Here is an 18,884-nt window from a genome sequence, read left to right as displayed (position 1 = left end):
TATCTAGCTATCTTTCTATTCATCAATATATATATTTATATATATATATATATATATAATCAGCTCACTTTACCATTTGCAGCTTATAACTATTAGCCACCAGGGGTCACTACTAACCAAAAGCAGTCATTCTACTTGTAAATCGTGCCAATCGAGTGGAACAGCGGCCTAGGATTCACCACTGCTTCATCTCATTTTCCAACAGATTGTAGACGTAAATTGGTTTTGATGGTACGCCTGTGCATGCTGAAATATTCAGAGCATATTCTGAATTTCAGTTAACACATCAGTAAGCATTTTGGCCATCAGTGAATTCAACCTTTTTTCTCAATCGGAATAGGCAAGGATAATGACAGATATATTTTACAATGTTAGAAAGTACATCATTTTATTTAATTGTGTGAATAAAAGGAATCTCCTCCCCGTCGGGGAATTGAACCCCGGTCTCCCGCGTGACAGGCGGGGATACTGACCACTATACTAACGAGGACTTATTGGCTTCAGTTAAACAGTGCTCACCTCCCTGGGGTTAAGGCATGCCCTCGATCAATTCTCAGTATTGTAATAGGCAGAATTGCTGCTTTTGGTTAGGACAAGTAATCTTTTTTCCTAAATTATTACAATACAGAAATTCCTAGCCAAAAACAATTAGTTTTATGAAGAAATTATTTCATTGAAATAAATATCTATCGATCTGTCTATCTAGCTATCTTTCTATTCATCAATATATATATTTATATATATATATATATATAATCAGCTCACTTTACCATTTGCAGCTTATAACTATTAGCCACCAGGGGTCACTACTAACCAAAAGCAGTCATTCTACTTGTAAATCGTGCCAATCGAGTGGAACAGCGGCCTAGGATTCACCACTGCTTCATCTCATTTTCCAACAGATTGTAGACGTAAATTGGTTTTGATGGTACGCCTGTGCATGCTGAAATATTCAGAGCATATTCTGAATTTCAGTTAACACATCAGTAAGCATTTTGGCCATCAGTGAATTCAACCTTTTTTCTCAATCGGAATAGGCAAGGATAATGACAGATATATTTTACAATGTTAGAAAGTACATCATTTTATTTAATTGTGTGAATAAAAGGAATCTCCTCCCCGTCGGGGAATTGAACCCCGGTCTCCCGCGTGACAGGCGGGGATACTGACCACTATACTAACGAGGACTTATTGGCTTCAGTTAAACAGTGCTCATCTCCCTGGGGTTAAGGCATGCCCTCGATCAATTCTCAGTATTGTAATAGGCAGAATTGCTGCTTTTGGTTAGGACAAGTAATCTTTTTTCCTAAATTATTACAATACAGAAATTCCTAGCCAAAAACAATTAGTTTTATGAAGAAATTATTTCATTGAAATAAATATCTATCGATCTGTCTATCTAGCTATCTTTCTATTCATCAATATATATATTTATATAAATATATATATATATAATCAGCTCACTTTACCATTTGCAGCTTATAACTATTAGCCACCAGGGGTCACTACTAACCAAAAGCAGTCATTCTACTTGTAAATCGTGCCAATCGAGTGGAACAGCGGCCTAGGATTCACCACTGCTTCATCTCATTTTCCAACAGATTGTAGACGTAAATTGGTTTTGATGGTACGCCTGTGCATGCTGAAATATTCAGAGCATATTCTGAATTTCAGTTAACACATCAGTAAGCATTTTGGCCATCAGTGAATTCAACCTTTTTTCTCAATCGGAATAGGCAAGCATAATGACAGATATATTTTACAATGTTAGAAAGTACATCATTTTATTTAATTGTGTGAATAAAAGGAATCTCCTCCCGGTCGGGGAATTGAACCCCGGTCTCCCGCGTGACAGGCGGGGATACTGACCACTATACTAACGAGGACTTATTGGCTTCACTTAAACAGTGCTCATCTCCCTGGGGTTAAGGCATGCCCTCGATCAATTCTCAGTATTGTAATAGGCAGAATTGCTGCTTTTGGTTAGGACAAGTAATCTTTTTTCCTAAATTATTACAATACAGAAATTCCTAGCCAAAAACAATTAGTTTTATGAAGAAATTATTTCATTGAAATAAATATCTATCGATCTGTCTATCTAGCTATCTTTCTATTCATCAATATATATATTTATATAAATATATATATATATAATCAGCTCACTTTACCATTTGCAGCTTATAACTATTAGCCACCAGGGGTCACTACTAACCAAAAGCAGTCATTCTACTTGTAAATCGTGCCAATCGAGTGGAACAGCGGCCTAGGATTCACCACTGCTTCATCTCATTTTCCAACAGATTGTAGACGTAAATTGGTTTTGATGGTACGCCTGTGCATGCTGAAATATTCAGAGCATATTCTGAATTTCAGTTAACACATCAGTAAGCATTTTGGCCATCAGTGAATTCAACCTTTTTTCTCAATCGGAATAGGCAAGGATAATGACAGATATATTTTACAATGTTAGAAAGTACATCATTTTATTTAATTGTGTGAATAAAAGGAATCTCCTCCCCGTCGGGGAATTGAACCCCGGTCTCCCGCGTGACAGGCGGGGATACTGACCACTATACTAACGAGGACTTATTGGCTTCAGTTAAACAGTGCTCATCTCCCTGGGGTTAAGGCATGCCCTCGATCAATTCTCAGTATTGTAATAGGCAGAATTGCTGCTTTTGGTTAGGACAAGTAATCTTTTTTCCTAAATTATTACAATACAGAAATTCCTAGCCAAAAACAATTAGTTTTATGAAGAAATTATTTCATTGAAATAAATATCTATCGATCTGTCTATCTAGCTATCTTTCTATTCATCAATATATATATTTATATATATATATATATATATATATATAATCAGCTCACTTTACCATTTGCAGCTTATAACTATTAGCCACCAGGGGTCACTCCTAACCAAAAGCAGTCATTCTACTTGTAAATCGTGCCAATTGAGTGGAACAGCGGCCTAGGATTCACCACTGCTTCATCTCATTTTCCAACAGATTGTAGACGTAAATTGGTTTTGATGGTACGCCTGTGCATGCTGAAATATTCAGAGCATATTCTGAATTTCAGTTAACACATCAGTAAGCATTTTGGCCATCAGTGAATTCAACCTTTTTTCTCAATCGGAATAGGCAAGGATAATGACAGATATATTTTACAATGTTAGAAAGTACATCATTTTATTTAATTGTGTGAATAAAAGGAATCGCCTCCCCGTCGGGGAATTGAACCCCGGTCTCCCGCGTGACAGGCGGGGATACTGACCACTATACTAACGAGGACTTATTGGCTTCAGTTAAACAGTGCTCACCTCCCTGGGGTTAAGGCATGCCCTCGATCAATTCTCAGTATTGTAATAGGCAGAATTGCTGCTTTTGGTTAGGACAAGTAATCTTTTTTCCTAAATTATTACAATACAGAAATTCCTAGCCAAAAACAATTAGTTTTATGAAGAAATTATTTCATTGAAATAAATATCTATCGATCTGTCTATCTAGCTATCTTTCTATTCATCAATATATATATATATATAATCAGCTCACTTTACCATTTGCAGCTTATAACTATTAGCCACCAGGGGTCACTACTAACCAAAAGCAGTCATTCTACTTGTAAATCGTGCCAATCGAGTGGAACAGCGGCCTAGGATTCACCACTGCTTCATCTCATTTTCCAACAGATTGTAGACGTAAATTGGTTTTGATGGTACGCCTGTGCATGCTGAAATATTCAGAGCATATTCTGAATTTCAGTTAACACATCAGTAAGCATTTTGGCCATCAGTGAATTCAACCTTTTTTCTCAATCGGAATAGGCAAGGATAATGACAGATATATTTTACAATGTTAGAAAGTACATCATTTTATTTAATTGTGTGAATAAAAGGAATCTCCTCCCCGTCGGGGAATTGAACCCCGGTCTCCCGCGTGACAGGCGGGGATACTGACCACTATACTAACGAGGACTTATTGGCTTCAGTTAAACAGTGCTCATCTCCCTGGGGTTAAGGCATGCCCTCGATCAATTCTCAGTATTGTAATAGGCAGAATTGCTGCTTTTGGTTAGGACAAGTAATCTTTTTTCCTAAATTATTACAATACAGAAATTCCTAGCCAAAAACAATTAGTTTTATGAAGAAATTATTTCATTGAAATAAATATCTATCGATCTGTCTATCTAGCTATCTTTCTATTCATCAATATATATATTTATATAAATATATATATATATAATCAGCTCACTTTACCATTTGCAGCTTATAACTATTAGCCACCAGGGGTCACTACTAACCAAAAGCAGTCATTCTACTTGTAAATCGTGCCAATCGAGTGGAACAGCGGCCTAGGATTCACCACTGCTTCATCTCATTTTCCAACAGATTGTAGACGTAAATTGGTTTTGATGGTACGCCTGTGCATGCTGAAATATTCAGAGCATATTCTGAATTTCAGTTAACACATCAGTAAGCATTTTGGCCATCAGTGAATTCAACCTTTTTTCTCAATCGGAATAGGCAAGCATAATGACAGATATATTTTACAATGTTAGAAAGTACATCATTTTATTTAATTGTGTGAATAAAAGGAATCTCCTCCCGGTCGGGGAATTGAACCCCGGTCTCCCGCGTGACAGGCGGGGATACTGACCACTATACTAACGAGGACTTATTGGCTTCACTTAAACAGTGCTCATCTCCCTGGGGTTAAGGCATGCCCTCGATCAATTCTCAGTATTGTAATAGGCAGAATTGCTGCTTTTGGTTAGGACAAGTAATCTTTTTTCCTAAATTATTACAATACAGAAATTCCTAGCCAAAAACAATTAGTTTTATGAAGAAATTATTTCATTGAAATAAATATCTATCGATCTGTCTATCTAGCTATCTTTCTATTCATCAATATATATATTTATATAAATATATATATATATAATCAGCTCACTTTACCATTTGCAGCTTATAACTATTAGCCACCAGGGGTCACTACTAACCAAAAGCAGTCATTCTACTTGTAAATCGTGCCAATCGAGTGGAACAGCGGCCTAGGATTCACCACTGCTTCATCTCATTTTCCAACAGATTGTAGACGTAAATTGGTTTTGATGGTACGCCTGTGCATGCTGAAATATTCAGAGCATATTCTGAATTTCAGTTAACACATCAGTAAGCATTTTGGCCATCAGTGAATTCAACCTTTTTTCTCAATCGGAATAGGCAAGGATAATGACAGATATATTTTACAATGTTAGAAAGTACATCATTTTATTTAATTGTGTGAATAAAAGGAATCTCCTCCCCGTCGGGGAATTGAACCCCGGTCTCCCGCGTGACAGGCGGGGATACTGACCACTATACTAACGAGGACTTATTGGCTTCAGTTAAACAGTGCTCATCTCCCTGGGGTTAAGGCATGCCCTCGATCAATTCTCAGTATTGTAATAGGCAGAATTGCTGCTTTTGGTTAGGACAAGTAATCTTTTTTCCTAAATTATTACAATACAGAAATTCCTAGCCAAAAACAATTAGTTTTATGAAGAAATTATTTCATTGAAATAAATATCTATCGATCTGTCTATCTAGCTATCTTTCTATTCATCAATATATATATTTATATATATATATATATATATATATATAATCAGCTCACTTTACCATTTGCAGCTTATAACTATTAGCCACCAGGGGTCACTCCTAACCAAAAGCAGTCATTCTACTTGTAAATCGTGCCAATTGAGTGGAACAGCGGCCTAGGATTCACCACTGCTTCATCTCATTTTCCAACAGATTGTAGACGTAAATTGGTTTTGATGGTACGCCTGTGCATGCTGAAATATTCAGAGCATATTCTGAATTTCAGTTAACACATCAGTAAGCATTTTGGCCATCAGTGAATTCAACCTTTTTTCTCAATCGGAATAGGCAAGGATAATGACAGATATATTTTACAATGTTAGAAAGTACATCATTTTATTTAATTGTGTGAATAAAAGGAATCGCCTCCCCGTCGGGGAATTGAACCCCGGTCTCCCGCGTGACAGGCGGGGATACTGACCACTATACTAACGAGGACTTATTGGCTTCAGTTAAACAGTGCTCACCTCCCTGGGGTTAAGGCATGCCCTCGATCAATTCTCAGTATTGTAATAGGCAGAATTGCTGCTTTTGGTTAGGACAAGTAATCTTTTTTCCTAAATTATTACAATACAGAAATTCCTAGCCAAAAACAATTAGTTTTATGAAGAAATTATTTCATTGAAATAAATATCTATCGATCTGTCTATCTAGCTATCTTTCTATTCATCAATATATATATATATATAATCAGCTCACTTTACCATTTGCAGCTTATAACTATTAGCCACCAGGGGTCACTACTAACCAAAAGCAGTCATTCTACTTGTAAATCGTGCCAATCGAGTGGAACAGCGGCCTAGGATTCACCACTGCTTCATCTCATTTTCCAACAGATTGTAGACGTAAATTGGTTTTGATGGTACGCCTGTGCATGCTGAAATATTCAGAGCATATTCTGAATTTCAGTTAACACATCAGTAAGCATTTTGGCCATCAGTGAATTCAACCTTTTTTCTCAATCGGAATAGGCAAGGATAATGACAGATATATTTTACAATGTTAGAAAGTACATCATTTTATTTAATTGTGTGAATAAAAGGAATCTCCTCCCCGTCGGGGAATTGAACCCCGGTCTCCCGCGTGACAGGCGGGGATACTGACCACTATACTAACGAGGACTTATTGGCTTCAGTTAAACAGTGCTCATCTCCCTGGGGTTAAGGCATGCCCTCGATCAATTCTCAGTATTGTAATAGGCAGAATTGCTGCTTTTGGTTAGGACAAGTAATCTTTTTTCCTAAATTATTACAATACAGAAATTCCTAGCCAAAAACAATTAGTTTTATGAAGAAATTATTTCATTGAAATAAATATCTATCGATCTGTCTATCTAGCTATCTTTCTATTCATCAATATATATATTTATATATATATATATATATATATATATATATATATAATCAGCTCACTTTACCATTTGCAGCTTATAACTATTAGCCACCAGGGGTCACTCCTAACCAAAAGCAGTCATTCTACTTGTAAATCGTGCCAATTGAGTGGAACAGCGGCCTAGGATTCACCACTGCTTCATCTCATTTTCCAACAGATTGTAGACGTAAATTGGTTTTGATGGTACGCCTGTGCATGCTGAAATATTCAGAGCATATTCTGAATTTCAGTTAACACATCAGTAAGCATTTTGGCCATCAGTGAATTCAACCTTTTTTCTCAATCGGAGTAGGCAAGGATAATGACAGATATATTTTACAATGTTAGAAAGTACATCATTTTATTTAATTGTGTGAATAAAAGGAATCTCCTCCCCGTCTGGGAATTGAACCCCGGTCTCCCGCGTGACAGGCGGGGATACTGACCACTATACTAACGAGGACTTATTGGCTTCAGTTAAACAGTGCTCACCTCCCTGGGGTTAAGGCATGCCCTCGATCAATTCTCAGTATTGTAATAGGCAGAATTGCTGCTTTTGGTTAGGACAAGTAATCTTTTTTCCTAAATTATTACAATACAGAAATTCCTAGCCAAAAACAATTAGTTTTATGAAGAAATTATTTCATTGAAATAAATATCTATCGATCTGTCTATCTAGCTATCTTTCTATTCATCAATATATATATTTATATATATATATATATATATATATATAATCAGCTCACTTTACCATTTGCAGCTTATAACTATTAGCCACCAGGGGTCACTCCTAACCAAAAGCAGTCATTCTACTTGTAAATCGTGCCAATTGAGTGGAACAGCGGCCTAGGATTCACCACTGCTTCATCTCATTTTCCAACAGATTGTAGACGTAAATTGGTTTTGATGGTACGCCTGTGCATGCTGAAATATTCAGAGCATATTCTGAATTTCAGTTAACACATCAGTAAGCATTTTGGCCATCAGTGAATTCAACCTTTTTTCTCAATCGGAATAGGCAAGGATAATGACAGATATATTTTACAATGTTAGAAAGTACATCATTTTATTTAATTGTGTGAATAAAAGGAATCGCCTCCCCGTCGGGGAATTGAACCCCGGTCTCCCGCGTGACAGGCGGGGATACTGACCACTATACTAACGAGGACTTATTGGCTTCAGTTAAACAGTGCTCACCTCCCTGGGGTTAAGGCATGCCCTCGATCAATTCTCAGTATTGTAATAGGCAGAATTGCTGCTTTTGGTTAGGACAAGTAATCTTTTTTCCTAAATTATTACAATACAGAAATTCCTAGCCAAAAACAATTAGTTTTATGAAGAAATTATTTCATTGAAATAAATATCTATCGATCTGTCTATCTAGCTATCTTTCTATTCATCAATATATATATATATATAATCAGCTCACTTTACCATTTGCAGCTTATAACTATTAGCCACCAGGGGTCACTACTAACCAAAAGCAGTCATTCTACTTGTAAATCGTGCCAATCGAGTGGAACAGCGGCCTAGGATTCACCACTGCTTCATCTCATTTTCCAACAGATTGTAGACGTAAATTGGTTTTGATGGTACGCCTGTGCATGCTGAAATATTCAGAGCATATTCTGAATTTCAGTTAACACATCAGTAAGCATTTTGGCCATCAGTGAATTCAACCTGTTTTCTCAATCGGAATAGGCAAGGATAATGACAGATATATTTTACAATGTTAGAAAGTACATCATTTTATTTAATTGTGTGAATAAAAGGAATCTCCTCCCCGTCGGGGAATTGAACCCCGGTCTCCCGCGTGACAGGCGGGGATACTGACCACTATACTAACGAGGACTTATTGGCTTCAGTTAAACAGTGCTCATCTCCCTGGGGTTAAGGCATGCCCTCGATCAATTCTCAGTATTGTAATAGGCAGAATTGCTGCTTTTGGTTAGGACAAGTAATCTTTTTTCCTAAATTATTACAATACAGAAATTCCTAGCCAAAAACAATTAGTTTTATGAAGAAATTATTTCATTGAAATAAATATCTATCGATCTGTCTATCTAGCTATCTTTCTATTCATCAATATATATATTTATATATATATATATATATATAATCAGCTCACTTTACCATTTGCAGCTTATAACTATTAGCCACCAGGGGTCACTACTAACCAAAAGCAGTCATTCTACTTGTAAATCGTGCCAATCGAGTGGAACAGCGGCCTAGGATTCACCACTGCTTCATCTCATTTTCCAACAGATTGTAGACGTAAATTGGTTTTGATGGTACGCCTGTGCATGCTGAAATATTCAGAGCATATTCTGAATTTCAGTTAACACATCAGTAAGCATTTTGGCCATCAGTGAATTCAACCTTTTTTCTCAATCGGAATAGGCAAGGATAATGACAGATATATTTTACAATGTTAGAAAGTACATCATTTTATTTAATTGTGTGAATAAAAGGAATCTCCTCCCCGTCGGGGAATTGAACCCCGGTCTCCCGCGTGACAGGCGGGGATACTGACCACTATACTAACGAGGACTTATTGGCTTCAGTTAAACAGTGCTCACCTCCCTGGGGTTAAGGCATGCCCTCGATCAATTCTCAGTATTGTAATAGGCAGAATTGCTGCTTTTGGTTAGGACAAGTAATCTTTTTTCCTAAATTATTACAATACAGAAATTCCTAGCCAAAAACAATTAGTTTTATGAAGAAATTATTTCATTGAAATAAATATCTATCGATCTGTCTATCTAGCTATCTTTCTATTCATCAATATATATATATATATAATCAGCTCACTTTACCATTTGCAGCTTATAACTATTAGCCACCAGGGGTCACTACTAACCAAAAGCAGTCATTCTACTTGTAAATCGTGCCAATCGAGTGGAACAGCGGCCTAGGATTCACCACTGCTTCATCTCATTTTCCAACAGATTGTAGACGTAAATTGGTTTTGATGGTACGCCTGTGCATGCTGAAATATTCAGAGCATATTCTGAATTTCAGTTAACACATCAGTAAGCATTTTGGCCATCAGTGAATTCAACCTTTTTTCTCAATCGGAATAGGCAAGGATAATGACAGATATATTTTACAATGTTAGAAAGTACATCATTTTATTTAATTGTGTGAATAAAAGGAATCTCCTCCCCGTCGGGGAATTGCACCCCGGTCTCCCGCGTGACAGGCGGGGATACTGACCACTATACTAACGAGGACTTATTGGCTTCAGTTAAACAGTGCTCATCTCCCTGGGGTTAAGGCATGCCCTCGATCAATTCTCAGTATTGTAATAGGCAGAATTGCTGCTTTTGGTTAGGACAAGTAATCTTTTTTCCTAAATTATTACAATACAGAAATTCCTAGCCAAAAACAATTAGTTTTATGAAGAAATTATTTCATTGAAATAAATATCTATCGATCTGTCTATCTAGCTATCTTTCTATTCATCAATATATATATTTATATATATATATATATATATAATCAGCTCACTTTACCATTTGCAGCTTATAACTATTAGCCACCAGGGGTCACTACTAACCAAAAGCAGTCATTCTACTTGTAAATCGTGCCAATCGAGTGGAACAGCGGCCTAGGATTCACCACTGCTTCATCTCATTTTCCAACAGATTGTAGACGTAAATTGGTTTTGATGGTACGCCTGTGCATGCTGAAATATTCAGAGCATATTCTGAATTTCAGTTAACACATCAGTAAGCATTTTGGCCATCAGTGAATTCAACCTTTTTTCTCAATCGGAATAGGCAAGGATAATGACAGATATATTTTACAATGTTAGAAAGTACATCATTTTATTTAATTGTGTGAATAAAAGGAATCTCCTCCCCGTCGGGGAATTGAACCCCGGTCTCCCGCGTGACAGGCGGGGATACTGACCACTATACTAACGAGGACTTATTGGCTTCAGTTAAACAGTGCTCACCTCCCTGGGGTTAAGGCATGCCCTCGATCAATTCTCAGTATTGTAATAGGCAGAATTGCTGCTTTTGGTTAGGACAAGTAATCTTTTTTCCTAAATTATTACAATACAGAAATTCCTAGCCAAAAACAATTAGTTTTATGAAGAAATTATTTCATTGAAATAAATATCTATCGATCTGTCTATCTAGCTATCTTTCTATTCATCAATATATATATTTATATATATATATATATATAATCAGCTCACTTTACCATTTGCAGCTTATAACTATTAGCCACCAGGGGTCACTACTAACCAAAAGCAGTCATTCTACTTGTAAATCGTGCCAATCGAGTGGAACAGCGGCCTAGGATTCACCACTGCTTCATCTCATTTTCCAACAGATTGTAGACGTAAATTGGTTTTGATGGTACGCCTGTGCATGCTGAAATATTCAGAGCATATTCTGAATTTCAGTTAACACATCAGTAAGCATTTTGGCCATCAGTGAATTCAACCTTTTTTCTCAATCGGAATAGGCAAGGATAATGACAGATATATTTTACAATGTTAGAAAGTACATCATTTTATTTAATTGTGTGAATAAAAGGAATCTCCTCCCGGTCGGGGAATTGAACCCCGGTCTCCCGCGTGACAGGCGGGGATACTGACCACTATACTAACGAGGACTTATTGGCTTCACTTAAACAGTGCTCATCTCCCTGGGGTTAAGGCATGCCCTCGATCAATTCTCAGTATTGTAATAGGCAGAATTGCTGCTTTTGGTTAGGACAAGTAATCTTTTTTCCTAAATTATTACAATACAGAAATTCCTAGCCAAAAACAATTAGTTTTATGAAGAAATTATTTCATTGAAATAAATATCTATCGATCTGTCTATCTAGCTATCTTTCTATTCATCAATATATATATATATATAATCAGCTCACTTTACCATTTGCAGCTTATAACTATTAGCCACCAGGGGTCACTACTAACCAAAAGCAGTCATTCTACTTGTAAATCGTGCCAATCGAGTGGAACAGCGGCCTAGGATTCACCACTGCTTCATCTCATTTTCCAACAGATTGTAGACGTAAATTGGTTTTGATGGTACGCCTGTGCATGCTGAAATATTCAGAGCATATTCTGAATTTCAGTTAACACATCAGTAAGCATTTTGGCCATCAGTGAATTCAACCTTTTTTCTCAATCGGAATAGGCAAGGATAATGACAGATATATTTTACAATGTTAGAAAGTACATCATTTTATTTAATTGTGTGAATAAAAGGAATCTCCTCCCCGTCGGGGAATTGAACCCCGGTCTCCCGCGTGACAGGCGGGGATACTGACCACTATACTAACGAGGACTTATTGGCTTCAGTTAAACAGTGCTCACCTCCCTGGGGTTAAGGCATGCCCTCGATCAATTCTCAGTATTGTAATAGGCAGAATTGCTGCTTTTGGTTAGGACAAGTAATCTTTTTTCCTAAATTATTACAATACAGAAATTCCTAGCCAAAAACAATTAGTTTTATGAAGAAATTATTTCATTGAAATAAATATCTATCGATCTGTCTATCTAGCTATCTTTCTATTCATCAATATATATATTTATATATATATATATATATAATCAGCTCACTTTACCATTTGCAGCTTATAACTATTAGCCACCAGGGGTCACTACTAACCAAAAGCAGTCATTCTACTTGTAAATCGTGCCAATCGAGTGGAACAGCGGCCTAGGATTCACCACTGCTTCATCTCATTTTCCAACAGATTGTAGACGTAAATTGGTTTTGATGGTACGCCTGTGCATGCTGAAATATTCAGAGCATATTCTGAATTTCAGTTAACACATCAGTAAGCATTTTGGCCATCAGTGAATTCAACCTTTTTTCTCAATCGGAATAGGCAAGGATAATGACAGATATATTTTACAATGTTAGAAAGTACATCATTTTATTTAATTGTGTGAATAAAAGGAATCTCCTCCCGGTCGGGGAATTGAACCCCGGTCTCCCGCGTGACAGGCGGGGATACTGACCACTATACTAACGAGGACTTATTGGCTTCACTTAAACAGTGCTCATCTCCCTGGGGTTAAGGCATGCCCTCGATCAATTCTCAGTATTGTAATAGGCAGAATTGCTGCTTTTGGTTAGGACAAGTAATCTTTTTTCCTAAATTATTACAATACAGAAATTCCTAGCCAAAAACAATTAGTTTTATGAAGAAATTATTTCATTGAAATAAATATCTATCGATCTGTCTATCTAGCTATCTTTCTATTCATCAATATATATATATATATAATCAGCTCACTTTACCATTTGCAGCTTATAACTATTAGCCACCAGGGGTCACTACTAACCAAAAGCAGTCATTCTACTTGTAAATCGTGCCAATCGAGTGGAACAGCGGCCTAGGATTCACCACTGCTTCATCTCATTTTCCAACAGATTGTAGACGTAAATTGGTTTTGATGGTACGCCTGTGCATGCTGAAATATTCAGAGCATATTCTGAATTTCAGTTAACACATCAGTAAGCATTTTGGCCATCAGTGAATTCAACCTTTTTTCTCAATCGGAATAGGCAAGGATAATGACAGATATATTTTACAATGTTAGAAAGTACATCATTTTATTTAATTGTGTGAATAAAAGGAATCTCCTCCCCGTCGGGGAATTGAACCCCGGTCTCCCGCGTGACAGGCGGGGATACTGACCACTATACTAACGAGGACTTATTGGCTTCAGTTAAACAGTGCTCATCTCCCTGGGGTTAAGGCATGCCCTCGATCAATTCTCAGTATTGTAATAGGCAGAATTGCTGCTTTTGGTTAGGACAAGTAATCTTTTTTCCTAAATTATTACAATACAGAAATTCCTAGCCAAAAACAATTAGTTTTATGAAGAAATTATTTCATTGAAATAAATATCTATCGATCTGTCTATCTAGCTATCTTTCTATTCATCAATATATATATTTATATATATATATATATATATATATATATATATAATCAGCTCACTTTACCATTTGCAGCTTATAACTATTAGCCACCAGGGGTCACTCCTAACCAAAAGCAGTCATTCTACTTGTAAATCGTGCCAATTGAGTGGAACAGCGGCCTAGGATTCACCACTGCTTCATCTCATTTTCCAACAGATTGTAGACGTAAATTGGTTTTGATGGTACGCCTGTGCATGCTGAAATATTCAGAGCATATTCTGAATTTCAGTTAACACATCAGTAAGCATTTTGGCCATCAGTGAATTCAACCTTTTTTCTCAATCGGAGTAGGCAAGGATAATGACAGATATATTTTACAATGTTAGAAAGTACATCATTTTATTTAATTGTGTGAATAAAAGGAATCTCCTCCCCGTCTGGGAATTGAACCCCGGTCTCCCGCGTGACAGGCGGGGATACTGACCGCTATACTAACGAGGACTTATTGGCTTCAGTTAAACAGTGCTCACCTCCCTGGGGTTAAGGCATGCCCTCGATCAATTCTCAGTATTGTAATAGGCAGAATTGCTGCTTTTGGTTAGGACAAGTAATCTTTTTTCCTAAATTATTACAATACAGAAATTCCTAGCCAAAAACAATTAGTTTTATGAAGAAATTATTTCATTGAAATAAATATCTATCGATCTGTCTATCTAGCTATCTTTCTATTCATCAATATATATATATATATAATCAGCTCACTTTACCATTTGCAGCTTATAACTATTAGCCACCAGGGGTCACTACTAATCAAAAGCAGTCATTCTACTTGTAAATCGTGCCAATCGAGTGGAACAGCGGCCTAGGATTCACCACTGCTTCATCTCATTTTCCAACAGATTGTAGACGTAAATTGGTTTTGATGGTACGCCTGTGCATGCTGAAATATTCAGAGCATATTCTGAATTTCAGTTAACACATCAGTAAGCATTTTGGCCATCAGTGAATTCAACCTGTTTTCTCAATCGGAATAGGCAAGGATAATGACAGATATATTTTACAATGTTAGAAAGTACATCATTTTATTTAATTGTGTGAATAAAAGGAATCTCCTCCCCGTCGGGGAATTGAACCCCGGTCTCCCGCGTGACAGGCGGGGATACTGACCACTATACTAACGAGGACTTATTGGCTTCAGTTAAACAGTGCTCATCTCCCTGGGGTTAAGGCATGCCCTCGATCAATTCTCAGTATTGTAATAGGCAGAATTGCTGCTTTTGGTTAGGACAAGTAATCTTTTTTCCTAAATTATTACAATACAGAAATTCCTAGCCAAAAACAATTAGTTTTATGAAGAAATTATTTCATTGAAATAAATATCTATCGATCTGTCTATCTAGCTATCTTTCTATTCATCAATATATATATTTATATATATATATATATATATAATCAGCTCACTTTACCATTTGCAGCTTATAACTATTAGCCACCAGGGGTCACTACTAACCAAAAGCAGTCATTCTACTTGTAAATCGTGCCAATCGAGTGGAACAGCGGCCTAGGATTCACCACTGCTTCATCTCATTTTCCAACAGATTGTAGACGTAAATTGGTTTTGATGGTACGCCTGTGCATGCTGAAATATTCAGAGCATATTCTGAATTTCAGTTAACACATCAGTAAGCATTTTGGCCATCAGTGAATTCAACCTTTTTTCTCAATCGGAATAGGCAAGGATAATGACAGATATATTTTACAATGTTAGAAAGTACATCATTTTATTTAATTGTGTGAATAAAAGGAATCTCCTCCCCGTCGGGGAATTGAACCCCGGTCTCCCGCGTGACAGGCGGGGATACTGACCACTATACTAACGAGGACTTATTGGCTTCAGTTAAACAGTGCTCACCTCCCTGGGGTTAAGGCATGCCCTCGATCAATTCTCAGTATTGTAATAGGCAGAATTGCTGCTTTTGGTTAGGACAAGTAATCTTTTTTCCTAAATTATTACAATACAGAAATTCCTAGCCAAAAACAATTAGTTTTATGAAGAAATTATTTCATTGAAATAAATATCTATCGATCTGTCTATCTAGCTATCTTTCTATTCATCAATATATATATTTATATATATATATATATATATATATATATAATCAGCTCACTTTACCATTTGCAGCTTATAACTATTAGCCACCAGGGGTCACTCCTAACCAAAAGCAGTCATTCTACTTGTAAATCGTGCCAATTGAGTGGAACAGCGGCCTAGGATTCACCACTGCTTCATCTCATTTTCCAACAGATTGTAGACGTAAATTGGTTTTGATGGTACGCCTGTGCATGCTGAAATATTCAGAGCATATTCTGAATTTCAGTTAACACATCAGTAAGCATTTTGGCCATCAGTGAATTCAACCTTTTTTCTCAATCGGAATAGGCAAGGATAATGACAGATATATTTTACAATGTTAGAAAGTACATCATTTTATTTAATTGTGTGAATAAAAGGAATCGCCTCCCCGTCGGGGAATTGAACCCCGGTCTCCCGCGTGACAGGCGGGGATACTGACCACTATACTAACGAGGACTTATTGGCTTCAGTTAAACAGTGCTCACCTCCCTGGGGTTAAGGCATGCCCTCGATCAATTCTCAGTATTGTAATAGGCAGAATTGCTGCTTTTGGTTAGGACAAGTAATCTTTTTTCCTAAATTATTACAATACAGAAATTCCTAGCCAAAAACAATTAGTTTTATGAAGAAATTATTTCATTGAAATAAATATCTATCGATCTGTCTATCTAGCTATCTTTCTATTCATCAATATATATATATATATAATCAGCTCACTTTACCATTTGCAGCTTATAACTATTAGCCACCAGGGGTCACTACTAACCAAAAGCAGTCATTCTACTTGTAAATCGTGCCAATCGAGTGGAACAGCGGCCTAGGATTCACCACTGCTTCATCTCATTTTCCAACAGATTGTAGACGTAAATTGGTTTTGATGGTACGCCTGTGCATGCTGAAATATTCAGAGCATATTCTGAATTTCAGTTAACACATCAGTAAGCATTTTGGCCATCAGTGAATTCAACCTTTTTTCTCAATCGGAATAGGCAAGGATAATGACAGATATATTTTACAATGTTAGAAAGTACATCATTTTATTTAATTGTGTGAATAAAAGGAATCTCCTCCCCGTCGGGGAATTGAACCCCGGTCTCCCGCGTGACAGGCAGGGATACTGACCACTATACTAACGAGGACTTATTGGCTTCAGTTAAACAGTGCTCATCTCCCTGGGGTTAAGGCATGCCCTCGATCAATTCTCAGTATTGTAATAGGCAGAATTGCTGCTTTTGGTTAGGACAAGTAATCTTTTTTCCTAAATTATTACAATACAGAAATTCCTAGCCAAAAACAATTAGTTTTATGAAGAAATTATTTCATTGAAATAAATATCTATCGATCTGTCTATCTAGCTATCTTTCTATTCATCAATATATATATTTATATATATATATATATATATATATATATATATAATCAGCTCACTTTACCATTTGCAGCTTATAACTATTAGCCACCAGGGGTCACTCCTAACCAAAAGCAGTCATTCTACTTGTAAATCGTGCCAATTGAGTGGAACAGCGGCCTAGGATTCACCACTGCTTCATCTCATTTTCCAACAGATTGTAGACGTAAATTGGTTTTGATGGTACGCCTGTGCATGCTGAAATATTCAGAGCATATTCTGAATTTCAGTTAACACATCAGTAAGCATTTTGGCCATCAGTGAATTCAACCTTTTTTCTCAATCGGAGTAGGCAAGGATAATGACAGATATATTTTACAATGTTAGAAAGTACATCATTTTATTTAATTGTGTGAATAAAAGGAATCTCCTCCCCGTCTGGGAATTGAACCCCGGTCTCCCGCGTGACAGGCGGGGATACTGACCACTATACTAACGAGGACTTATTGGCTTCAGTTAAACAGTGCTCACCTCCCTGGGGTTAAGGCATGCCCTCGATCAATTCTCAGTATTGTAATAGGCAGAATTGCTGCTTTTGGTTAGGACAAGTAATCTTTTTTCCTAAATTATTACAATACAGAAATTCCTAGCCAAAAACAATTAGTTTTATGAAGAAATTATTTCATTGAAATAAATATCTATCGATCTGTCTATCTAGCTATCTTTCTATTCATCAATATATATATTTATATATATATATATATATATATATATAATCAGCTCACTTTACCATTTGCAGCTTATAACTATTAGCCACCAGGGGTCACTCCTAACCAAAAGCAGTCATTCTACTTGTAAATCGTGCCAATTGAGTGGAACAGCGGCCTAGGATTCACCACTGCTTCATCTCATTTTCCAACAGATTGTAGACGTAAATTGGTTTTGATGGTACGCCTGTGCATGCTGAAATATTCAGAGCATATTCTGAATTTCAGTTAACACATCAGTAAGCATTTTGGCCATCAGTGAATTCAACCTTTTTTCTCAATCGGAATAGGCAAGGATAATGACAGATATATTTTACAATGTTAGAAAGTACATCATTTTATTTAATTGTGTGAATAAAAGGAATCGCCTCCCCGTCGGGGAATTGAACCCCGGTCTCCCGCGTGACAGGCGGGGATACTGACCACTATACTAACGAGGACTTATTGGCTTCAGTTAAACAGTGCTCACCTCCCTGGGGTTAAGGCATGCCCTCGATCAATTCTCAGTATTGTAATAGGCAGAATTGCTGCTTTTGGTTAGGACAAGTAATCTTTTTTCCTAAATTATTACAATACAGAAATTCCTAGCCAAAAACAATTAGTTTTATGAAGAAATTATTTCATTGAAATAAATATCTATCGATCTGTCTATCTAGCTATCTTTCTATTCATCAATATATATATATATATAATCAGCTCACTTTACCATTCGCAGCTTATAACT

At 36.7% G+C, this 18,884-nt stretch overlaps 18 non-coding genes across 18 annotated transcripts; all 18 read right to left on the bottom strand.

Annotated features, from left to right (window-relative positions):
- Positions 1-418: 418 nt before the first annotated feature.
- TRNAD-GUC (transfer RNA aspartic acid (anticodon GUC)) lies at positions 419-490 on the bottom strand. The gene has a single exon. It is a non-coding gene; the product is annotated as a tRNA-Asp (tRNA).
- Positions 491-1,115: 625 nt separating this feature from the next.
- TRNAD-GUC (transfer RNA aspartic acid (anticodon GUC)) lies at positions 1,116-1,187 on the bottom strand. The gene has a single exon. It is a non-coding gene; the product is annotated as a tRNA-Asp (tRNA).
- Positions 1,188-2,513: 1,326 nt separating this feature from the next.
- TRNAD-GUC (transfer RNA aspartic acid (anticodon GUC)) lies at positions 2,514-2,585 on the bottom strand. The gene has a single exon. It is a non-coding gene; the product is annotated as a tRNA-Asp (tRNA).
- A 633-nt stretch (positions 2,586-3,218) lies between these two features.
- Positions 3,219-3,290, bottom strand: TRNAD-GUC (transfer RNA aspartic acid (anticodon GUC)). Its single transcript has one exon. It is a non-coding gene; the product is annotated as a tRNA-Asp (tRNA).
- A 611-nt stretch (positions 3,291-3,901) lies between these two features.
- Positions 3,902-3,973, bottom strand: TRNAD-GUC (transfer RNA aspartic acid (anticodon GUC)). The gene has a single exon. It is a non-coding gene; the product is annotated as a tRNA-Asp (tRNA).
- Positions 3,974-5,299: 1,326 nt separating this feature from the next.
- TRNAD-GUC (transfer RNA aspartic acid (anticodon GUC)) lies at positions 5,300-5,371 on the bottom strand. Its single transcript has one exon. It is a non-coding gene; the product is annotated as a tRNA-Asp (tRNA).
- Positions 5,372-6,004: 633 nt separating this feature from the next.
- TRNAD-GUC (transfer RNA aspartic acid (anticodon GUC)) lies at positions 6,005-6,076 on the bottom strand. The gene has a single exon. It is a non-coding gene; the product is annotated as a tRNA-Asp (tRNA).
- Positions 6,077-6,687: 611 nt separating this feature from the next.
- Positions 6,688-6,759, bottom strand: TRNAD-GUC (transfer RNA aspartic acid (anticodon GUC)). The gene has a single exon. It is a non-coding gene; the product is annotated as a tRNA-Asp (tRNA).
- A 1,346-nt stretch (positions 6,760-8,105) lies between these two features.
- TRNAD-GUC (transfer RNA aspartic acid (anticodon GUC)) lies at positions 8,106-8,177 on the bottom strand. Its single transcript has one exon. It is a non-coding gene; the product is annotated as a tRNA-Asp (tRNA).
- Positions 8,178-8,788: 611 nt separating this feature from the next.
- Positions 8,789-8,860, bottom strand: TRNAD-GUC (transfer RNA aspartic acid (anticodon GUC)). The gene has a single exon. It is a non-coding gene; the product is annotated as a tRNA-Asp (tRNA).
- Positions 8,861-9,487: 627 nt separating this feature from the next.
- On the bottom strand, positions 9,488-9,559 carry TRNAD-GUC (transfer RNA aspartic acid (anticodon GUC)). Its single transcript has one exon. It is a non-coding gene; the product is annotated as a tRNA-Asp (tRNA).
- A 1,310-nt stretch (positions 9,560-10,869) lies between these two features.
- Positions 10,870-10,941, bottom strand: TRNAD-GUC (transfer RNA aspartic acid (anticodon GUC)). Its single transcript has one exon. It is a non-coding gene; the product is annotated as a tRNA-Asp (tRNA).
- A 1,308-nt stretch (positions 10,942-12,249) lies between these two features.
- TRNAD-GUC (transfer RNA aspartic acid (anticodon GUC)) lies at positions 12,250-12,321 on the bottom strand. The gene has a single exon. It is a non-coding gene; the product is annotated as a tRNA-Asp (tRNA).
- Positions 12,322-13,629: 1,308 nt separating this feature from the next.
- TRNAD-GUC (transfer RNA aspartic acid (anticodon GUC)) lies at positions 13,630-13,701 on the bottom strand. The gene has a single exon. It is a non-coding gene; the product is annotated as a tRNA-Asp (tRNA).
- A 1,322-nt stretch (positions 13,702-15,023) lies between these two features.
- TRNAD-GUC (transfer RNA aspartic acid (anticodon GUC)) lies at positions 15,024-15,095 on the bottom strand. The gene has a single exon. It is a non-coding gene; the product is annotated as a tRNA-Asp (tRNA).
- Positions 15,096-15,722: 627 nt separating this feature from the next.
- TRNAD-GUC (transfer RNA aspartic acid (anticodon GUC)) lies at positions 15,723-15,794 on the bottom strand. The gene has a single exon. It is a non-coding gene; the product is annotated as a tRNA-Asp (tRNA).
- A 635-nt stretch (positions 15,795-16,429) lies between these two features.
- TRNAD-GUC (transfer RNA aspartic acid (anticodon GUC)) lies at positions 16,430-16,501 on the bottom strand. Its single transcript has one exon. It is a non-coding gene; the product is annotated as a tRNA-Asp (tRNA).
- A 2,027-nt stretch (positions 16,502-18,528) lies between these two features.
- On the bottom strand, positions 18,529-18,600 carry TRNAD-GUC (transfer RNA aspartic acid (anticodon GUC)). Its single transcript has one exon. It is a non-coding gene; the product is annotated as a tRNA-Asp (tRNA).
- Positions 18,601-18,884: the final 284 nt, after the last annotated feature.

Source organism: Lissotriton vulgaris, chromosome 1_1 (genome assembly GCF_964263255.1).
Source record: "Lissotriton vulgaris chromosome 1_1, aLisVul1.2, whole genome shotgun sequence".
Lineage (NCBI taxonomy): Eukaryota > Metazoa > Chordata > Amphibia > Caudata > Salamandridae > Lissotriton > Lissotriton vulgaris.
Note: the sequence above shows the minus strand (reverse complement) of the source record. Positions and strands in the feature narration are given on the sequence as shown.